The sequence below is a fragment of the Ictalurus punctatus genome, chromosome 14 (genome assembly GCF_001660625.3).
Source record: "Ictalurus punctatus breed USDA103 chromosome 14, Coco_2.0, whole genome shotgun sequence".
NCBI lineage: Eukaryota > Metazoa > Chordata > Actinopteri > Siluriformes > Ictaluridae > Ictalurus > Ictalurus punctatus.
The window spans coordinates 28,845,865-28,868,189 of NC_030429.2; the positions used below are offsets into that span (position 1 = coordinate 28,845,865).

At 39.7% G+C, this 22,325-nt stretch overlaps 1 long non-coding RNA gene across 1 annotated transcript; it reads left to right on the forward strand.

Annotated features, from left to right (window-relative positions):
* The first annotated feature begins 1,018 nt into the window (after positions 1-1,018).
* Positions 1,019-8,762, forward strand: LOC124628893 (uncharacterized). Its single transcript, XR_006983671.2, has 3 exons — positions 1,019-1,089; positions 6,572-6,772; positions 8,012-8,762. It is a non-coding gene; the product is annotated as an uncharacterized LOC124628893 (long non-coding RNA).
* The last annotated feature ends 13,563 nt before the right edge of the window (positions 8,763-22,325 follow it).

Consider the following 22,325-nt stretch of genomic DNA (forward strand, 5'->3'; position numbering starts at 1 on the left):
GTGTGGAAAAAGTTAATTTACTAGTTTTTAATTGTTAGTTCTGACAAAAAGTGTCTGTAATTAGTAGACACTTTGGTTAAGTGATAGTAACTAATTATTCCTTAATAGTAGAAAATCTTTTATATTTTGAAGAAAAAACCTGTTCATATTGTGTATATATATATATATATATATATATATATATATATATATATATATATATATATATATATATATATATATATATATATATATATATATATAATATATCTGGTATTATAATCATATTATTTGCTCAAACCATGAAACACTGGTTTATTGATAGCCCCATTAATAATTGTATGGCATGTGTAATATCACTCTAGTTATTTCCAGGATAACAGATGTTAAGTGTTAATTGTGTTGTGCTAATGAAGGTGTTGCGCTGCATAAATTTAAAATTACTCAACTCACTAAAATAAAGGGAAAATGTTTTTGCTCAAAAATAAATTAAAAAAATTCCATTATTTTCAATATTTCCATTGTTTTACATATAGAATTGGACAACATTTTAAGGTTTATGCTTAATTTTATTGTGATTTTATAAATATGATTATACAGTACATAATTTGTTGGATATATAATATAATTGTATAAGTGGGGTAACTTTTGGGGTAAACAGTCATTTCTAGTGTAGTTAAACTGATGGGATTAACTGGCCTTTGTGTTTTGCCAAAACAAAAGAGGACCTGGAGATCAACTTTCTCTATTTTCAACTCAGATTTGTTCATTTTTCTAAATGTAGATTTATATAACCTATTTAATCATTTAAATAAACCACAGTGGCCAGAGTTTAGTTAGCAGAAGGGTGTGAAATGACTGTATTTGGACTTTAAGTGTAATGAATTTATTTGGGTCAATTCAGTCTTCATTAGTGTTGTAGTATTTTGCTGTATTTTAGAACAATATCGTTCATTTGATCTTTCATTGCTTTGGCAGATGGGTGCATAGTAGCGATTGTAGTGATTGTAGTGATTGCAGTGATTGCAGTGATTGGATGGATTGGATGGATTGGATGGATTGGAAGGATTGTGACTGCGCTGTGCTGGATTTATAAAAGAATAAGATCTGGTGAGTAGCACTGCATGTTGACTTTTCTCTAGAGTACAGTATATTCTTTATTTTACTGCAGTTTTAAGTTTGTTTGTGTTTGCCCTGTATTATGTTTATCTTGAGTTGTTTACTTTTTGGGATTATATTTCTGAAGCATATTTGCTCAGTTATCACAGAAGGTTTGGATGGAGTTTTCTTTTAAAGGTAGCCGTATGTAAATGCAGCAAAGAAATCAGATTGCATGAAACTGCAGAACACATACAGTCACATCCATAAGTATTTGGACAGTGAGATAATTTTCATACATTTCCTCTGTACACCCACCACAATGGATTGATTTGAAATGACGTGATCAAGAGGTGGTTGAAGTGTAGACTTTAAACTTTAATTCAAGGTGTTTAAGAAAAATATTGCATTAACTGTTTAGGAATTACAGCAAATGTTCTTTAATTAGTTATTTTCACAGGCTCAAAAGTAATTGTACAATTGACTGATAAGCAGTTTCATGGCCAGCTGTGGACTGTTTCTTTGTTATTTCATGAAAAATTAAGGAGATAAAAGGTCTGGAGTTGATTCCAAGTGTTGAATTTGCATTCGGTAGCTTAGCTGTTCATGGGAACTCTCAATATGTGGTCCAAAAGACACTAATCAGAGATATAGCAAAAACTTTAGGTGTGACCAAATCAACAGTTTGTTATGTTCTTAAAAAGAAGGAATGCACTTGCAAGGTCAGCAACACCAACAGGCCTGGAAGACCACAGATGACAACTAAAGTGGATGATGATAATCATTGTTGAGGAAAAACCCTTTCACAACATCTAGCCAAGTCAAGAACCCTCTGGAGGAGGTAGGCATATCATGAATGTAAACACAGAAGGATGCAAACCTCTGGTAACACTGAAAACTCTAACAAGTCGACTGTGCTCAAATGATTGTGTAAACTCGTTCCCTCAGTTTAATTAAGGGGTAACTTGTATATATAAGTTCACTTAACTTGCTCATGTACCAGTAGACTGTACTTAAATTGTTAAGTTCACTTAACTTGATGTTCATTTAGTGTAAGGCTGCAACTAACGATTATTTTCATAATTGATTAGTTGAACGATTATTTTTCAATTAATCGATTAATCGGATGGGGGCGGGGCGAACTTCCAGTACCATTTTATTGTTTATTTAAAATTAAATCCATAAACTGAGTGTTACAAATATAAACTTCAGAATAAAACTTTACACAACTGTTTGTCCAAAACAGAAAAGAACCCAACACACACACACACACACACACACACACACACACACACACACACACACACACACCAGAAAATATATTTTTAATTTAGGACTGCAGTTTAATTCGTTGCTTTTTGTGCATCCATAAAAATAATGCATAAATACTATAAAATAACATATATATATAATTTATTTTATAGTATTTATGTATTTATTTATATATTTATGCTCAAAAAGCAACGAATTATACTACAGTCCTAAATTAAAATTAAAAACTCACTTTCACTGCACTGTGTGGTTTCCTCACTGTCTTTAGGAATATTATTTTACTTGTGTTTATTTTTGATCATAATGTTTTAATGAGACATTACAGATCTGACTCGCGCTACACTCTGTATCAGCGCTTCTACACAGCGCGTGATCAGCAATGCGGCCTCGTTACTAACACGTCACTTCTGTTATAATAAATGACAGAATTTACACTGCAAGCACAAATACAACATATAATGACAATAAACTTAAATTTAACTAAACCTTTTAAGCAGCTTGCACCAGTTTCCCCGCCCCTTACACACAGCGGAGCATTCTGGATATAAACATAAGTTTATCCTCGTGCATCAGTTTGATTTCCGCGGTGTTTAAAATGATCTCCTTAGAGGACTTGGAGGTCACACACTTTCTTCCTCAGTCACGTGATGATTTCTCCTCCGTCTGATGGAGACTGAGGTCATGTTGGGAATAAAAGGTAACGCTGACAGAAAGTAAACTGAAGAAAGTCATTATCGGTGACTCGGGTGTTTGCTAACGCTAGCGTGCGTATGACGTGATGCACTGTCGGGGCTTATACTTCCGGTAAGCAAAAAAAACCCACTAGTATTTGAGATATTACCGTTCTAAAATCCACACACTAGACGGTAGGGACATAGTGCATAGTGTAAGTGTACAGTACTTCATTTGGGACACAACTTTATTATTTACTCTCCGAGCCGTTTTCGGAACAGAAGTAACGTAATGAGTAAATCTCCCCCGGGCCGTACAGACCAACTAATGCATAATGAGATTTATTACAACCATTTTCATCATCGATTATTATCCATTTTATCCATTAGTTGTTGCAGCTTTAATTTAGTGTATGTTGCAGTTCACTAAACAGGAATCAAATTTGGGTCATGGCAGTGAGAGCGTTGCAGGCTAGCCACTAGTCCTCGAGGGAATTTGCGTGCTTACCTAATTACCTAAAGTTCACTTAACTTGGTGTTCATTTCACGAATATTTAAATACAGTGTCCCAAAAGTCTCCATACATAGGGGAAATGAACACTTTATAGCAAAATGTAACTTTATTTTCAAAATGTCCTCTATATGATTACCATTTCTTTGTAAACACAGATGGAGTTGTCAACAGTCATCAGTGCGTTAGTTCGCTTGTTGCCAGGCAGAACTCCTTGCATGGCCAATCAAATCAAAGAAAGACCAGAGAGAGCTATTTTAATAAATCATGATTTTGAGTTCCTAACACGTTTATGCATTTTGTAAGTAAATAAGTTAAACTTGTGAAATTGATGGTACAAGATGAACTTCCTCTCTTCCTCTCCTCTTCTCCTCTTCTCGTGATGAAAACAATGCAAACAGCATAGGTCAACTTGTCTATAAACCTGAAAGTATCTGATATCAAATGGAAAATAAAGCTGCTAGTTTTTTTTTTCTTTTTTATAATGATTATAATACTATGTGTCATGTAGATTGTCTGCTCTATCTCTCTCTCACTCACACACACACACCCATACACCCACACACACACACACCCGGCCTCCACACGATGTAAAAGAAAATGTGACTCATCAGACCAGGCCACCTTCTTCCATCGCTCCATGGTCCAGTTCTGATGCCCCCTGTAGGTGTTTCGGTGGTGTACAGGGGGTCAGCATGGACACTCTGACCGCTCTGTAGCTACGCAGCTCCATACGCAGCAAGCTGTGATGCTCTGTGTGTTCTGACTCCTTTCTATCAGATCCAGCATGAACTTCTTCAGCAGTTTGTGCTGCAGTAGATCTTCTGTGGGATCGGATCAGACGGACTAGCCTTCATTCCCCATGCACATCAGTGAGCCTTTGTGTCCATGACCCACTGCACACCGGGAACACCCCACAACACCTGCCGTTTCGGAGATGCTCTGACACAGTTATCTACACATCACAATTTGGCCCTTGTTTTCACTCAGATCCGTACACTTGGCCATTTTTCCTGCTTCCAACATGTCAACTTCCAGAACTGACTGATTAATATGTCCCAGCCCCTCACAGGTGCCATTGTAATTAAATAATCAATATCTTTCACGTCACCTGTCAGTGGCTTTAATGTTATGGCTGATGGGTGTATATGTGGAAATACACTAAATAAAATCATGATCTTTTGTGTGATTTGTACAGTTAAAGCGAGATGTGCTCATGCATTTTGTGTAGATCCAGACAGCAACAGCAGTGATGGAACAAATGTGTTATTTAATCATTCAATTTATGATCTATCAACTAATCTAACCATAATAATATTACCATAAAATACCATGACAGTTCCACTGTGTTGACATCCTGCAGTCCCAAAAGCTGGTGCTGCAGCGAACATGTTGGGTCAGGTTCTGCTTGAACTCTTGCTAGAGCGGCTGTGAATCGCACTCTGGACTGATAGTCTCTTCTCTGTGTTTTTGGCCATGGTCGCTTCTGTTGCCCTTGTTCGTGTATACTGTGACAATGACGGCATCTCCCCTGTCCTGTGGGATGTAACCTTTACCCAGACGAGCTCATGCAGATGTTTTAGCATCTGTTTTGTGATCTGTACAATTAAAATGCCCACGCATTTTGGGTGGATGCGGAAAGTAGTAGCTGATGGCACGTTTTTGTTATTTAATCATTCAATGCACATTTTACCAATGTATCACATCGTGTTAATTACATTACCATAAAATACAGCTGAAAAGCCCCTTTCCTCAACTCTGCGTGTGGGCCTTTAGTGACTCACTGATCTGTATAATAAATATCATCACCTAACAGTTAATACAGTTGAATAGTATGTAAGGTCATTTCCCCCCTAGAAACATCAATCAATAGACAAAAAATATGTTTAAAACTGACCTTAGATTACGGCCTGTGAAAAGCTGATGAGGCAGAAAGTCCTGGGCAGAATTTGGGTTTGACACTCCTGATTGATAGTAACAGTTGGCATTGGTATGTGCAGCATGAGCAGCCCTAAAGTCCTAAAGTGTTGGATTGGATGGGTGGAGGTATGGTCTCTGTGCTCCAAAATTATTAAGACACACACACACACTGTATACCTCTTCTCCTTGGCTTTCCAGGGGCCGCATCAAAAGCTACTTTCAGGCGCTACACTCCCAACGGCCTAGGCCACTGTAGATGTTTAGTGGTGTGCCTCTTTTTTAATCTTGTGTGGCCCAACCAGACATTGCCTTCCATTTTCGGCCCGTGCCCATAACGCCCATAGGATAATCCAGCCCAGCTCATGATCCAAATCATACCACATCATCTGTTAAACATGGTGGAGGAAGTGTTATGGCATGGGCATGAATGGATGCTGGTGGAACTGGGTCACTGATGTTTATTGATGATGTGACTGCTGAGAGAAGGAGCAGGATGAATTCTGGTGTATAGAGCTTTACTTTCTGCTCAGATTCAGTCAGGTGCTGAAAAACCAAAAGCTTTTTAAGGCAAAGAAATTAAATGTTACTAAATGGCCAAAGATCTCAACCTAATTCATCTTTTCACTTAACAAAACTGAAGGCAGAAAGAGCCACAAACAGGCAGCAACTTAAAGTGTCTTCAGTAAAGTCCTGGAAAACCATCTCACGGAAGGAAACTCCGCATTTGGTGATGTCCATGGGTTTCAGACTTCAGGCAGACATTGACTGCGTAGGATTTGTATCCAATTATTAAAAATAATCCTAATATTTATAATTATCATAGTTTGTCCAATTACTTTTCAGCCTGTGAAAATGGAGTGAAATGTTTGTCACGTTGACAGTTTTAAAGGATGTTTAAAATTTTGTGCAAGGCTGTTTAATTAATTAATTTATTTATTTTACAAAGCAATTAATTTAAGTGTTTAACTGAAAAAAAAATGTAGTTATAAACAGTTTAATTACTCTTCAGCAATATAAATATAGTATACAGTTTTTATGCAGGTTTATAGATTTATTACATTTTATTATGGATTTGTAAGTAATAAATTTAAAACTTCTGCATTGCACAATATTCCACAAGACAAACCTGCTGCTGCACCACAAGACAATCCTACTGCTGCACCGCAAGACAATCCTGCTGATGCACTGCAAGACAATCCTGCTGCTGCACCACATGACAAACCTGCTGCTGCACCGCAAGACAATTCTGCTGCTGCACCGCAAGACAATCCTGCTGATCAAGAAATACAGCCACTGCTGAAAACACCACATGATGATCGTGGTGAGTATCAGATGGAAACATTGACCCTGGGTTATATATAAAGTTTTAACTTAAATTGATCCATTTTGGTTTAAGATCATTTATATCCAGATTTACAAAAATACATAAATTCTGGATATAAATTGTACATTTATAAATGTATCACTAATGAGCAGACACAGTCAAGGGTGGCAAAGAAAAACTCCCTGAGACGTTATGAGGAAGAAACCTTAAAAGGAACCAGACGCTAGGAAACCGATCCTCATCTGGGTGACACCGGATAGTGCGAATATAAATAAATACACCCTTCAAAAATGTGTACTACATGGTCAAATAGTGCAGTTGTGTAAGCAGGAAATTCATGAGCTTATGAGTTATGAATATGAGATTCAGAGTTATTTTTTAATTCATTATAGATTTAACATGAAGTCTATTGTATCAAACTGAAGTTATTAACTGATCAATGATGGAGACTTGAGTGCAAATTGTACTTAACAATTGCAGTCCTAAGGCTATCCAAGGAAGAACATCCACAGCCATCGTTATGGTTTCTATGTGGTACAATCCACAGTAACCTCATGGTGATCTTTAGGCTGACCATGTGGGGCCATAATTGAGTGATTTTCAGGTGATGAGAACTTCAAACAGAAGAACAGAACACTGGCTGGATTAGCTGTGTGCTTAGCATCTAAATGATATTTAAGACTGGTTGTACTCCAGTTGTAACTCAATTCACATCAACAGTAGCAGCAAGTAATTTTGCCCTTATTGATAATCCCATCTGAAAAGGATTTATAACTGAACTTCCCATTCAGAAGATCTTATGTATCCATTATCTAATACAGACATGCTTGTAATAACAATAACAACCACTGCGCTGACCACTGCATAAAATCATGCAGATGCAGGTCAAGAGCTTTATATAATGTTCACATCAAACCTGAGAATGAAGAAAAAATGTGATCTCTGTGACTTTAACTGTGGCATGGATGTTAGTGCCAAATGGACTGGTTTGAGCATTTAAGAAACTGCTGATCTCCTGGGATTTTCACACACAAAAGTCTCTAGAGTTTACACAGAATGGTGCAAAAAACAAAAACTGAGCAGAAGTAAATGGCTAGATTGGTTCCAGCTGCCAGGAAAAATATAATAATTCATATATAACTCTTTACAACTGTGGTGAGCAGAAAAGCATCTCAGCATGCACAAAACATCGAACCTTGAGGTTGATATACATTGTTGTACATCCTTTTGTTTCAGGTTGTGTGGCTTTGGGGAAGGAGGCTGCCCAATACACTCCAGTCAAGACGGATCCTGAGTAATGCAGTTTCCAGCACAACAGGTTTCCTTCAGGTTTCCTCTCATCTCCCAGAAACATGCCAGTAGGAGGATTGGTTTTGCTAAATTGAATCTAGGTGTGAATAAGTGTGTGAATTGTGCCCTGTGATGGACCCGCATCCCATCCATGGTGTATTCCCACCTCGCATACATTGTCCCCTCTTTACTGGCTAAGAAAGTTTCTAAAGGCTTTATTCAATTCAGTTCAGTGTTATTTGTGTACAGCGTGTTTAACAGTGGACATTGTCCCAGAGCAGCGTTACAGAAATATATAAATTCAGGATATAGATGTTAAATGTATGAATTTATCCCTAATGAGCAGCCAGAGGCGACGGTGGTGAGAAAAACTCCCTGAGTGTTACGAAACGGGACTGGAGGCGGATGCAGGTGCAGGTCACAGTCTTTATTACTTAGCAAATAAACGAACACAGTGAGCGTGGTCTCTACTGACTATACAAACTCTGGTCATCTAGCTACGACCGCTAGCATGCTACACGTTAGCACATACCGTCACACTTCCTTGACATGACAAACATAAACCAAATAATACTGCTCAATGTGCGCAGTCACCGAGGGGTTTAGTCAACATAATCAAACCAAAACATGAACACATGGGGCAAATCAGAGACAAGATCAGACTTAAATTAATGTTCAAGCAGGAAGCAAACGAAAACAAAAGCGTCACGTGACCAGTCAGAAGCCGTGCCACAGTGCACTCTGCTGGCCGTGGCGTAACAGAACCCCTCTCCAAATGAGGGTCCCGGACCCCTGTGCGAACTGTCTCTCGCTGCCACAGAAAGCGAAGCAGCCTCCGTCGGGCAGCAGAGGAGCGGAGCAGCACCCCCACCAGGGTTGAAAGCCAAAGCACCGCCCCCGGCGGCACTGGAACTCTGGGCGCCGCCCCTGGAATTCTGGGCGCCGCCTCCGGCGGCACTGGAGGGCTGGACGGCCTCCTCAGCCGGGCAGGGCAGCAGGACGGCTTCCTCGGCTGTGCAGGGCAGCATGATGACCTCCTCAGCTGGGCTGGACAGCAGGACGGTGTCCTCGGCCGTGCCGACCAGCGGGACTGCCTCCTCTGTTGGGCTTGATAGTAGGACAGCTTCCTCGGCTGTGCAGGGCAGCGGGACGGCCTCCTCGGCTGGGCTGGACAGCAGGACAGCTTCCTCGGCTGTGCAGGGCAGCAGGATGGCCTCCCCAGCTGGGCTGGACAGCAGGACAGCTTGCTCGGCTGTGCAGGGCAGCGGGACGGCCTCCTCAGCTGGGCTGGACAGCGGGACGGCCTCCTCAGCCACCTCAAGCTGTCGCTCTGAGATCGCCATGTTGACCTCAGGTGGGGGCTCCACCGCTGAGACCTCCCCGTAGGCCTCAGGCTGGAGCTCTGCTGTCCTCATTGCTTCCGCCCAAAAAAAATAATTCTGGGCCAGCCTTCACCTCTGGACTGTGCAGCATGGTGCAATTCCCCTGCAGTGGGAAGCCCCAGATGCTCAGGTCACTTTGCAGGCTGCGTTGCACGGCGTCGCTCTTCGGCGGTGGGGACGGGGTATATGGCGCGAGGGACGACGTGGCGCGCAGCTCGGCTTTGCACTGAGCAATTTCCTCTGCGAGCTGTTTGCTCATCTCCAGGGACGAACGGTAAAGCGCCCAAATCCTGGCCTCCACGGCGGCGCTCATAGGTACCTGCTACTTCCGCATTTTGGGTGTAGTATTCTGTTACGAAACGGGACTGGAGGCGGATGCAGGTGCAGGCCAAAGTCTTTATTGATTAGCAGATAAACAAACACAGGGAGCGCGGTCTCTACTGACTATACAAACTCTGGTCATCTAGCTACGACCGCTAACATGCTACACATTAGCACATATCGTCATACTTCCTTGACATGACAAACGTAAACCAAATAATACTGCACAAAGTGCGCAGTCACCGAGGGGTTTAGTCAACATAATCAAACCAAAACATGAACACATGGGGCAAATCAGAGACAAGATCAGACTTAAATTAATGTCCAAGCAGGAAGCAAACGAAAACAAAAGCGTCACGTGACCAGTCAGAAGCCGTGCCGCAGTGCCCTCTGCTGGCCGTGGCGTAACACTGAGACGATATGAGGAAGAAACCTCGAGAGGAACCAGACTCAAAAGGGAACCCATCCTCATTTGGGTGACACCGGATAGTGCGATTATAAATAAATACACCCCTTCTGTAAATGTGCTAACACTACATGCTGAAATAGTGCAGTTGTGTAAGCCGGAAATTCATTACAGTTTCTACAGGAAGTCTGTTGTGTTGAACTTCTCCACTGTTCACTGATGGAGACTCGAGTGCAGAACTGTTTGTGGTAATTGAAGTGCTAAAGCTATCATAGTATATCTGTTCATATGAACTGAGGTCCAGAGGCATCTTTATGGTGTTTAAGTGGAACCGTCCTCAGTAATCTCAGTGATCTTTATACTGCACCATGTGGGACATCCTCAGCAGCAGCATGTGACTCCAACTGATGAGAACTCCAACCAGAAGTAGAGCATGATCAGGCAAGTCCGGAGAGCAGAAGGGGTCAGGATCACTGACAAATACATTTACTACTGCATTTAAATAAACTTAGATTGCATTTCTTTACTTTACACACCAATCAGTGTCTCACTTGGTCAGCTTCAATAAGAAGTGTCATTAGATGGTGTACAGTGTACGGGATACATGACAGATGTGGTCACTCCAAAATGACTGATATTCATTTGATGTACTCTTGTTGATAAGAGGTACGTATGGCCACACCCACCTGAAGAGCATGTTCTGAAGACAAGCAAGTTTTGCAGCATTAAAATCAATCAGGTCTGGAATCGGCTTTTGTCGTGTTTATCAGCTGTGAGTTTTGTTGTGGTTTTCATTATGTTGTTCATGAGCATGGAGTCAGTTTCAGGTTCAGCTTTGGTTTTTTATTTCAGACAGATGATAACCACATCCTGCTCAATATCCTGTTAGACACGAGTTCTCATGTAAAAGGTCTGCTATCTAAGGTTATGGTTGCTAATCTACTTACCACTCATCAAGAACTTGATTTCCTTCACTGAACAATAAAATAGATATCAAATAAATGATACATAATATAAAATAACACAGAAACATTAAAAGGTTTTCATGGACATATAATCATGCACCGTTGTGTGTCTGTGTTAACTGTGTGCTTTCTGTGTCCAGATATCCTGTGCTGAGGTCACTATCAGTTCCCTGAGGGATCACCTCCTGCTGGTGTTCTGATGGCATTAAAGTGACCGGGAGTGATCACTCGGCTTCGTGCTCAGTCATTTGTGATTCTGCTGTGTGACTTGATTTGTATTTTTATTTCTCATTGTAAGACCTTAAGCGTGTTTTGTGTACATTTTTGCTTTTAATTGCTAAATTTTTTATATATATATTCCTGTTATCTATATAATCATGTTTACATTTATCACATTTGGCACATTATCCAGAGCTTACATTGATCTCATTTATGCAACTGAGCATGTGAGGGCCGAGGGCCTTGCTCCGGACATCTTAACCACTCAGCTACCACCGTCCACCTTTGTTCTTAAAGTCACTAGATGTAAGGCTAATCTGCCTTTTTTGTTGGGTTTCAGTGTTTCTCTGGAATTTTTTGTTAGCTAAGAAGAAAAGGAAGCAGTTTGTCATTTGTTGTCTTATACTAAAATAGTGAAGTCAGTTTCTTGTTCTTTCAGTTATTGGGGTGTTTTTATTTTGTCCTTGGCCAACCTGATGCAATTTACTGGTGACTGAAAATATTTCTCTTTCATTATATTTCCATGTCTCTGTGAATATTCTTGCTAGTCTGTTCAGTTTTATTTACACTAGAATCTCAAACAAGAGGAGATGCTAATAATGTAAATAAAAACAGCAGATATGTGAAAAAGTGCATACGTTGTGTGTACAAAGCTTTTAACAGTAAATGTTGGATTTGACCAAAGCACTTAAGAGCATAAAATAAAACTGCAGGTGGACTCAGGAGGGCTTCACAGTTTTTGTTTAACCGTGGATCTGGACTGTCAACATGTTGAATTAACAATTAAATCCTTTACTACTTTTGATTAAATGTAATTGCTGCTAAATACAAACACATCTGTGGAAATAGGAAAATCTTATAAAAGGTTAACAGGGTTGAAAAACAATGCAAGTGATCATGCTGTTTGGAGAAAATGATTGGGATCTGAATCCACGCACCTGCAGGAAGTACATCAAATATGCCATGTGTGTTTTTAGTTGCAGGGTTTTTGGTAGATGTGAACTGAAGATCTGTCAGTAGAAGTCCTGAAGATCTGTCGCCTCTATTAGCGCAAGGTCCTGTGTCTTCTGAACACCCAACACAAAACAAAGGTGACTGACCACACCTTGAAGTTTGTTGACATCTAATTCCGAGATAAATCTTTTTATTTCTTGTTGAATCAGCTCTGTGTCTGAATTTAAAAAGAACACACTGAGTGATGTAATGACACCACAGAAAGGCCTAGTAGTCCTAGATAGTAATCCAAGAGACTGTCTGCATTAGGTTTGAGGAACATAAAGAGTTCAAGGTGTTGACTCAGCCTCCAAATTCCTTATCTCAATCCCACTGAGCATCTGTGGAATGTTCTGGACAAACAAGTCCGATGCATGGAGGCCGCACCTCACAACTTACAGGACTTAAAGGATCTGCTGCTAACGTCTTGGTGCTGGATACTACAGCACACCTTCAGAAGTCTTGTGAAGTCTATGCCTCAATGGGTCAGAGCTGTTTTGACAGCAAAAGGGGGACCGACAGAATATTAGACACCTGGTTTTAATGTTATGGCGGATTGGTGTATATTTGTAGTATATTCCACCAATTCATTTGCAGTTACACCACTGCCAACACCAGACACCTGTGTGAATCATTTTATATGTAGAGCTTGTATCAAAACAGTTAACCAAAGCTTCAGCACTGTGAGATGTGATGCATGCAGAAGTTCACATGGGCCAAATGAAACAAGCCAGAGGGCCATGTTTGGCCCCCAGTCCTGGAATTGACACATACTAAGAAATAACATGACATCTAAATAACCAGTGGCACATGTGCCATTAGTCACTGAAACAGACCTTGCACTCTGAAAAGCCCAAATGGAAGAGTGACAAGAAGAGTAGCCCTCGGTCAAATCCTAGTCAAATAAACACAAGCTGCATCTAGACAATCCAGGAACTCATCAATACGAGTCACTGGATAGGTATCAAATAAAATGTTCACATTAGAAAAGTCCACATAGAAACGATTCACCCCACAAACACAATCAGGCTGTTTTAATCACCGTGTAACCTGTCTATTACTCCCAACTCCATCATTTTACACAATTACAAGAGACATGTCTTACTGCACACAACCAGTAGGCTGGAATCCATGTGAACAAAATCAAAGAGAGCACCCTGTATGGCCTCATGTTGTGATCTCCCAAACAATATAGCAGTCGTTTGTTTGTATTTTTATTTATTTTTATTTTTATTTTTTTTATGTGATCATCACATATGACTGGCAAACACTACAAATACTGTACATTAGAATAAGGATGATGACTGATCAGGAATTACTGTATTTTTTTTTCTCTGATTATTTACTGGGACCAGCTGAACCCACTTCCTTTGATGCCAGAGAAAAATATGGAGAACTGGCGTCTTAGTTAGGCTACGGAGACGAGCCAGTCATTGTTCACTCCTTTGAACTCTCTTTGAAACATCAGATCCCCATCAGATCCCCTATCCATTCTGCTCCTTCCCACCTATAAGCAGAAACTCAAACAAGAAATGAGAGCAGCACCTTCCCGAGTGGGATGGATACCGTCCCACCCTAACAGGCCAGCCTTGCCCTCAAAACTACAATTATCTACAAAGCCCACATTGTTTTCAGAGCACCACCTGGACCTCCAGAAGTTCAGCAACCATAACCTGCTGTAAGCTACACCACGCGGCATTGGGATGGGCCCAGAGCATACTACTGCATCTGACTTCACCTTCACTAAATAACCTGGGACTACGGTTGCTTTTGGGACTACGCACTTGGGTCTCCTCTGAACAGTGGACTAGTTCAACAAACAGACTTTATATTAAACAATAATGAACTTTCCTTTACTTTCACACTATCCGTTGTTCCAGAGATGAGGAAGGGTTTCCTTCTGAGTCGGGTTCCTCTCATGATTTCGTCCTCATATCATCTTAGGGAGTTTTTCCTCACCATCGTCGCCACCGGCTTGGTCAATAGGGATAAATTCACACACTTAAAATCCATATCTTGTGTTTATATATTTTTGTAAAGCTGCTTTGAGAAAATGTCCATTGTAAAAAGCGCTATACAAATAACACTAAATTGAATTGAACCTCAGACTGACAAAGGCATATATCATTAGCTTATATGTGAAAACTAAATTTAAAACCTATGCTAGCCTAAGACACTAAGATTAACTCCAAGTCTGGCTCACAGTATATACCTAACTAGTGTTGCTGGTGCCCCTAAAGGCATAGCTCATTTCATCTTGTGGTGTGGCATCTATATTTCTGAACATGAAATCTTCTTCCAGCAGCGGTTTCTTTCTTTATCAGGACATTCAGAATTGTTGTATTGGCTATGCCCAATGCTCATGCAATGGCCCTGATAAATTTTCCCTCTTTTCTCAGCTTCAAAATGACTTGGTTTTCTACCGCAGACAGTCTTTGGACTTCATGGTGGTTTATCCTTTTTAACAAAAAATGCACAGGTGGAAGCCTGTGGCTCAGACCAAGAGTAGAACTTCAGAGATATTAATTCTTTAAGCAATCAATCTAACAGGTCCCACCTGAGCAACAAGAAACACCAATCAGTCACATATTTCTGATCACTTCAATATTTTTGATCACTTTAAAAAATGGGTGGGTTCAAAGAAAATGTGCCATGTTCTAAGTTGTTTAACATCTTTATATTGTATAAAACAAACAATAGATTTGGTCTTGCTGGTGCAGTACTTTTGGAGGTTCTGTATATATTTTAAATATATTAGCTCCTTATTCTTAATGATTTTTATTATTATTTTCCACAGTGCTGTTAAATTCTCAAATAAGAAGGTGTGGATTCATTTTCTATAGCAACAGTAGTAGTTAGTTCTGGCTGTATCATAAAACACAATCACTTCTATAGTAACGGCTCATTCACAGGGAAGTATACTGCAGATGCTCCACATCAACAGATAAAACATCGGTGTAATTGTTCATATGGTGAAGTTAGGAGAAATTTGTTTATGTAACGTGTATGGAAGGAGTCTCCAGTGTCAGCGCTGTGTAACAGTCAGAGGTGAAGCTGTAACTTTAAGTTTTCCCACATATTCATCACAGAGGAGTTTACACTTCATTACTGTTTCTCACTCTCACACACACTGTGTTTATACTATTATTAACGTGAGAGAGAATAGAGAGAGAGAATAGAGAGAGGGAGAATAAAGAGAGAATAAAGAGAGAATAAAGAGAGAGAATATTTGAGTATAATTGTGTGCTATTATAGGTCCATAATGCATTATTCCATACATATAATATTTACTAAACAAACCAGTCTGCATTATTTATTTAAAACACAACATTTATCAAATGCATTGCTTGTTTATACAAATAAAATGAAAGAACCTCTCTCCATACCCAACTATTTGGACTGAAAATGTTCACACCTGTAACTCGGCACTGGTGGGGCTAGTGAACCAAAACATTCCCCAGTTGGTGTCTAAAACAAACTGAACAAAAAAAAACAGGTTTGTTTTTTTTCTTCACCATGCGCTCGATATCACCTTCATACACAGATGTGCCTGTGACATTCAGATATCAAGACAGAGCAAAACCACATCCTGTTGAATCTAGGACATGGTAGAATGCCTTAGCAAGGTTTTCTTTTTTTCCATCCAATTCACCACTCTTGATCTGTACCACTAGCCTGTAAGCTATTTTTATCATGTCAGTAACATCAGTTTGGTTGAAGTAGAGGAAGCCTTTATTTGTCACATGTACTTTACAGCACAGTGAAATTCTGTTCTTCGCATATCCCAGCCTGGTAGGAAGTGCAGATAATGGTGCTTTTATCACAAACCGATCATCTTTTACAGCCTACAGCTATTAGATTCATCTAACACCACATTCCCAACTGTAGTGGTCTGTCATGCACACAGGACAGTGAACACTATGTTTAATCTCTTTATCACTAATTTCATTAGAGTGTAAAATATAACTTACATTAATATGAATTATATCACTCATAGATGCAAAGATTATATTCAATTCAATTCAGTTTTATTTGTATAGCGCTTTTTACAATAGACATTGTCTCAAAGCAGTTTTACAGAAATATATAAACACGGGATACAGATTTTAAAGGTGTGAATTTATCCCAACTGAGCAAGACACTGAGTGGCAACGGTGGTGAGGAAAAACTCCCTAAGATGTTTTAAGAGGAAGAAACCTTGAGAGAAACCCGACTCAGAAGGAACCCATCCTCATCTGGGTAACAACAGATAGTGTGAAAAAGTTCATTATGGATTTATATGAAGTCTGTATGGTGTTAGAAGCAGCCGTAGTCCCAGCAGTCTGGAATTGGAGAATATTAGAGCTCCATCCAGAGGCAGGACATCCGAAATGGATCAGGCAGGTCCGGAGATCAGAAACCATCAGGATCTCTAGTATCTCTATAAAATTGTGTGTGACTCGACAGAAGGAGAGAGGGAGAGCAGAGATTATTAGGACTGTGCTTAGAGTAACAGAAAGTCTAGTCAGGGTAGGCTTGAGTAAACAAATACGTTTTCAGCCTGGACTTAAACACTGAGACTGTGTCTGAGTCCCGAACACTAATAGGAAGACTGTTCCATAACTGTGGGGCTCTATAAGAGAAAGCTCTTCCCCCTGCTGTAGCCTTCACTATTCGAGGTACCGTCAGATAGCCTGCACCTTTTGATCTAAGTAGGCGTGGCGGATTATAGAAAACCAAAAGGTCGCTTAGATATTGTGGCGCGAGACCATTTAGTGCTTTATAGGTTAATAATAGTATTTTATAATTAATGTGAGATTTTACTGGGAGCCAATGCAGTGTGGATAAGATCGGGGTGATGTGGTCGTATCTTCTGGTTCTAGTTAGGACTCTAGCAGCTGCAGTCTGGACTAACTGGAGCTTATTTATATTCCTACTGGAACATCCAGACAGTACGGCATTACAGTAATCTAGTCTAGAGGTGACGAAAGCATGAACTAATATTTCTGCATCATGTAGTGACAATATGTTTCTTATCTTAGAAATTTTTCTGAGATGAAAGAAGACTATCCTAGTAATATTATCTACATGAGCATCAGATGATAGGCTGGAGTCAATAATCACTCCAAGGTCTTTTACTGCTGCACATGATGAAACAGAAAGTCCATCCAGAGTTACTGTGAGATCAGAAAGATTACTTCTAGCTACACGTGGTCCTAATACATGTTCTTCTGTCTTATCAGAATTAAGTAAGAGGAAGTTAATAAACATCCAATGTCTAATGTCCTTTACACGTTCCTCAACTTTACTAAGCTGCTGTCTGTCCTCTGGCTTCGCTGAAACATACAGCTGTGTATCATCAGCATAACAGTGGAAGCTAATTCCATGTTTACGAATAATTTGACCTAGGGGTAGCATATATAAAGTAAAGAGCAGTGGGCCTAAAACCGAACCCTGTGGAACTCCAAACTTAACCTCAGTATGTGTGGAGAAGTCACCATTTACATCTACGAACTGATAACGATCGGTCAGATAAGACCTGAGCCAGGAGAGGACTGTTCCCTTAATGCCAACAACATTTTCTAGTCTATCAAGGAGAATAGTGTGATCTATAGTATCACAAGCTGCACTAAGGTCGAGTAACACAAGCAGCGAGACACAACCCTGATCGTAAGTCAGTAGAAGGTCATTTACTACTTTAACTAACGCTGTCTCTGTGCTATGATGAGGTCTAAATCCTGACTGATACATTTCATGAATATTGTTCCTAAGTACGAGCATTATTCAGTTTCAAAATCTGTTCTACACAGTTGAGCAGATTTCATACACTCACCGTCCACCCTGAATAGGAACACTTGTACACCTGCTCATTAATGCCGTTATCTAATCAGCCAATCAAGTGTCAGCAGCACAACGCATAAAATCATGCTGATGCAGGTCAACTTCAGTTAATGTTCACATCAAACATCAGAATGAAGAAAAAGTGTGTGATGTTTTTTGTTTTTTGCACCATTCTGTGTAAACCCTAGAGAGTGTTGTATGTGAAAATCCCAGGAGATGATGCATGATTTTATGCACTGCACTGCTGCCACATGATTGGCTGATTGGATAACTGTATGAATGAGCAGGTGTACAGGTGTTCCTATTAAAGTGGACAGTGAGCGCTATTGATTGTGGTGATTTTGTTTTATTAATCAGTTATAAGTTTAATCAATATACCATCATGCACTGCTGTGTTTTAAATTATGTATTAGCCAGAACATATTCAGAAGAAGAACCTTGATAACCCTCATGCTGTTCATGTTGTACAGGGGTGTTTGGGGAAGATGCCAGCCTTTGAGGCAATCTTACCCACAGGCTTTGTGTAGCTTTGTGTCAAGTCAAGTGGGTTTTTATTGACATGAGTCTCTGTAGCCAGAATCCATCAGAAGGAAATGTGGTTTCTCCAGGACCATGGTGCAACACAGTACAGAATGCAAGACCACATGAAGTAATGCCATGCAGGATGTCCTGAACCGTATACAGTATAATCTTGCTACCTTCAGAGGTTTTCTACATATGCTTCAGTGTGGTGAGACAGTCCTCTCTAGCATCCTGAAAAAAGTCACTGACATTTCTTCTATAAACCAGGAACCCGCTTAATAGCTGAAACTGCTCGAGAAAAGACACGGAGAAACGGTTCTGTAAAATGGCTGACATTCTATAATAATGTACATTTTGCGTGTGTAAGAGAAAGAGAGAGAGAAGAGTGAGAGAAGAGAGAGAGAGGTGTTTTGAAGTAGACAGGAAATTTGATTTTGCTTTGCTGGTCATGTGGTTTTGAACTTTAATAGCAAGCTGAGAACAAGAGTTACCATTTGTTCCAAAAGCTCGAGATGGAATTGTACCTGTTCTTCCTTCTGCTGTCTTACGCAAATATATATATTGTTTCTACTGGTATGTTGATTATTATTATTGTTGTTGTTGTTGTCATCATCATTATTATTAACGTCATAGTGCTGGTTATGAATACAGTTAGATATAATGGCAACTCACAAAGATAATAAAATTTTAAGAAGAACTGTAAAATAATCATAAACCACATGAACTGTAAGGATGAAATATTTATTTTATTTTAAAGCAAAACAAGGAATCATGAACTGCAGTGAAGATCAGTGGTTATGGATGATAGCACAGCCATTAATAAATAACAACATTAATAAAACAATCCACAAATACATATGTTTCTTTTTTTTCTTGCTCTTCTTACCACTTGTTTCTCTTTTTTCCTTTTCCTTCTTCTAAATTATCCTTCTTTATTTCTGAATATGTATTTTTAAATTCTGTTTGCATACCCCATGCCCAAAAGGAGATGAGAAGGCACTCCAAAAGTTGTAAGGATTGAATAATTTTGAATGTACAGTGAGGCGGGAAAATATTTAAACTCTTTTGGTTTTGCTATTTAATATACTTCTTTTTGACTTTGTATTTATACATAAGAACAAAAAATGATGTAATCATAAGTGTAAAGAAAGCTAGGTTTAAAAAAGAAATTGATCAGGAAGAAAGTATTGAGACATTTGTACTTTGTTGGTAATTATAGCTTAGAGGTGTCTAAGATAAGAAGTAATGATCTTTTTGCAGAAGTATGGCCCCTTTCCTCTCAGCACATTGTCCTCCATTCCCCACAAAGATCCCTCTGATGGGCTCTGACCTAAATTTTCAATAAGATTCGCGTGAAAAGATCGGCTTGGCCCTGCGAGTGGGTGTTTAAATACACAAAGACTGTGAAAGGAAACGCGTGGTGAAGCAAGCTGTTATGCATGCTGTGTGCATCTGCATTCCGGGCGAGGGGGAAACCGCTGACAACAGCCTTCTTCTGTTAACGCAACTGGATGTGTGGTGTTGTCTTGTTAACATGTCCATCTTCTGCACAGATCCAGTGGCTTGGTCGACGATATTAAATTCTCCTCTAATATGTTCCGGTACATCGCTCCATTCATGTTTCTTCAGTGGTGTGTAATGCCCCAGTACCATTTACAGAGAAGCAGCTCTGTATCACGATGCTCCCATCACCATGCTTCACTGTAGGTCTGGTGTTCATACACATAACGCTACTTTCTCCAACCATGACACGCTGAATTATTACCAAAGCGTTCTGTTTTACTTTCATCTGACCAGAACGTATTGTTTCAAAAGAGCACTAACTATGTTTGTTAGGTATGTTAGGTTTCTTCCTTGTATCATCGAGGAATTTTTCTTCACCACCATCTCCTCTGGCTTGCTCATTAGGGATAAATTTATACATTTAAAACTAATATCCAGTATCAATATGTTTCTGTAAAGCTGCTTTGTGACAGTGTCCATTGTTAAAAGCGCTATACAAATAAAATTGAATAGAATTAACGCACCTTTGTGACACATATTTGAAATAAATTGTGCCAAATAGAACAATTAAGGTTTCATTTGATTTACATTAGGGTCCTACCTTCAGTGTTAAAACTAAAGGAAAACCCCAGACACCAGACATGTCATGAGGTAAAGGTGAAACTGTAAGCCTACATTTAATATGTTTATGCTTTTATTTTCAGATTTGTCTGATAAAAAATCACCCCAAATATTGACCATCAGAGAGAAAGGCAGCATTTCACTGAAGTGCGTCTTCACCGGTCATGAGGAGGTGGCCTGGTATCGTCTGAGTTCCTACACGTTAACACTCCTGATCTCAGCACAGAAAAGTCACGCTGAAAATAGCCTCCCTGTTTATTACAACAAATATGACAGTCGTTTTGTACTGAGGCCAAACAGCGAGATAACCACAGCTGAATTCACCATCATGAACCTCACGAAGGAGGATCTGGGGGTTTATTTCTGCGGAATTACAGCCGAGCCGGCACAGATGCATTTTGGGCGTGCTACCATACTGCAGTTTGAAGGTTTGTGCCCTTTTTTTCAATCAATATGTTTATTAGACTTTTATCATTTTAACAAGACTGCATGTACAAGGAAAAGAAATCTATACAAGATAACTCGCAATGACCCAGACTCTAAACTGAATAACAGCCTGGCAAACAGCTCAACTACAATATCAAATGACTCGCAGGTGTCCTGGACTTGAGCTGTGTGAGAAACGTCCCTCCAGTGTTCTTTAAACGAATTGTTTGGCAGCAAACAGTGCTAATAAACCTGAAAGTTGAGTGCTGTTATGAGGTCTAAAAGCAGCTCCGGTTTGCACGTTTATTTGTGTTATGTAAAGAAGAATACATTTGGGGGTGTGCTGGTCTGGGAAAATAATCCACAACCAGGTGGTATGATGTAGGAGTTACATCATGCCGAAGTTGATTATTTTCCTATAACAACATGCCCTCAAGTGTTTCATTTCTCTAATTGCACAGCAATTTACCAATGATTTTTATTAATTTTATTTAAAATCCATTTATATGGTGCTTCTGATGAATTACTATAGAGACGATAAATTTAGAATGAGCAAATGAATTATAATACATGGGACATGTGAAGAAAAGACTTGTGCTGTACTGTGATGTATATGTGAAAAATAAAGGCTTCTTTCTTCAGAATTCACATCAAAACATAGTGGAGGATGTAAAGTGCCCTCCGCTAAAACATTAAACATACATCAAAATCATCACGATACATCAAAATCATCAAAAATACATCAAAATCAACACAGAAATGGTTTACTGACCACAAAATCAAGGTCCTGCCATGACCATCCCAGTCCCCTGACCTGAACCCCATAGAACACCTGTGGGGTGAACTGAAGAGGAGAGTCCACCAGCGTGGACCTCGAAATGTGAAGGATCTGGAGAGGTTCTGTATGGAGGAACGCTCTCAGATCCCTCACCATGTATTCTCCAACCTCATCAGGCGTTATAGGAGAAGACTCAGAGCTGTAATCTTGGCAAAGGGAGCTAGCACAAAGTACTGACTAAAAGGGTGCCAATAATTGCTGCACACCTATATTTAACAAAATTATTTTGGGATAAACCTGTGCT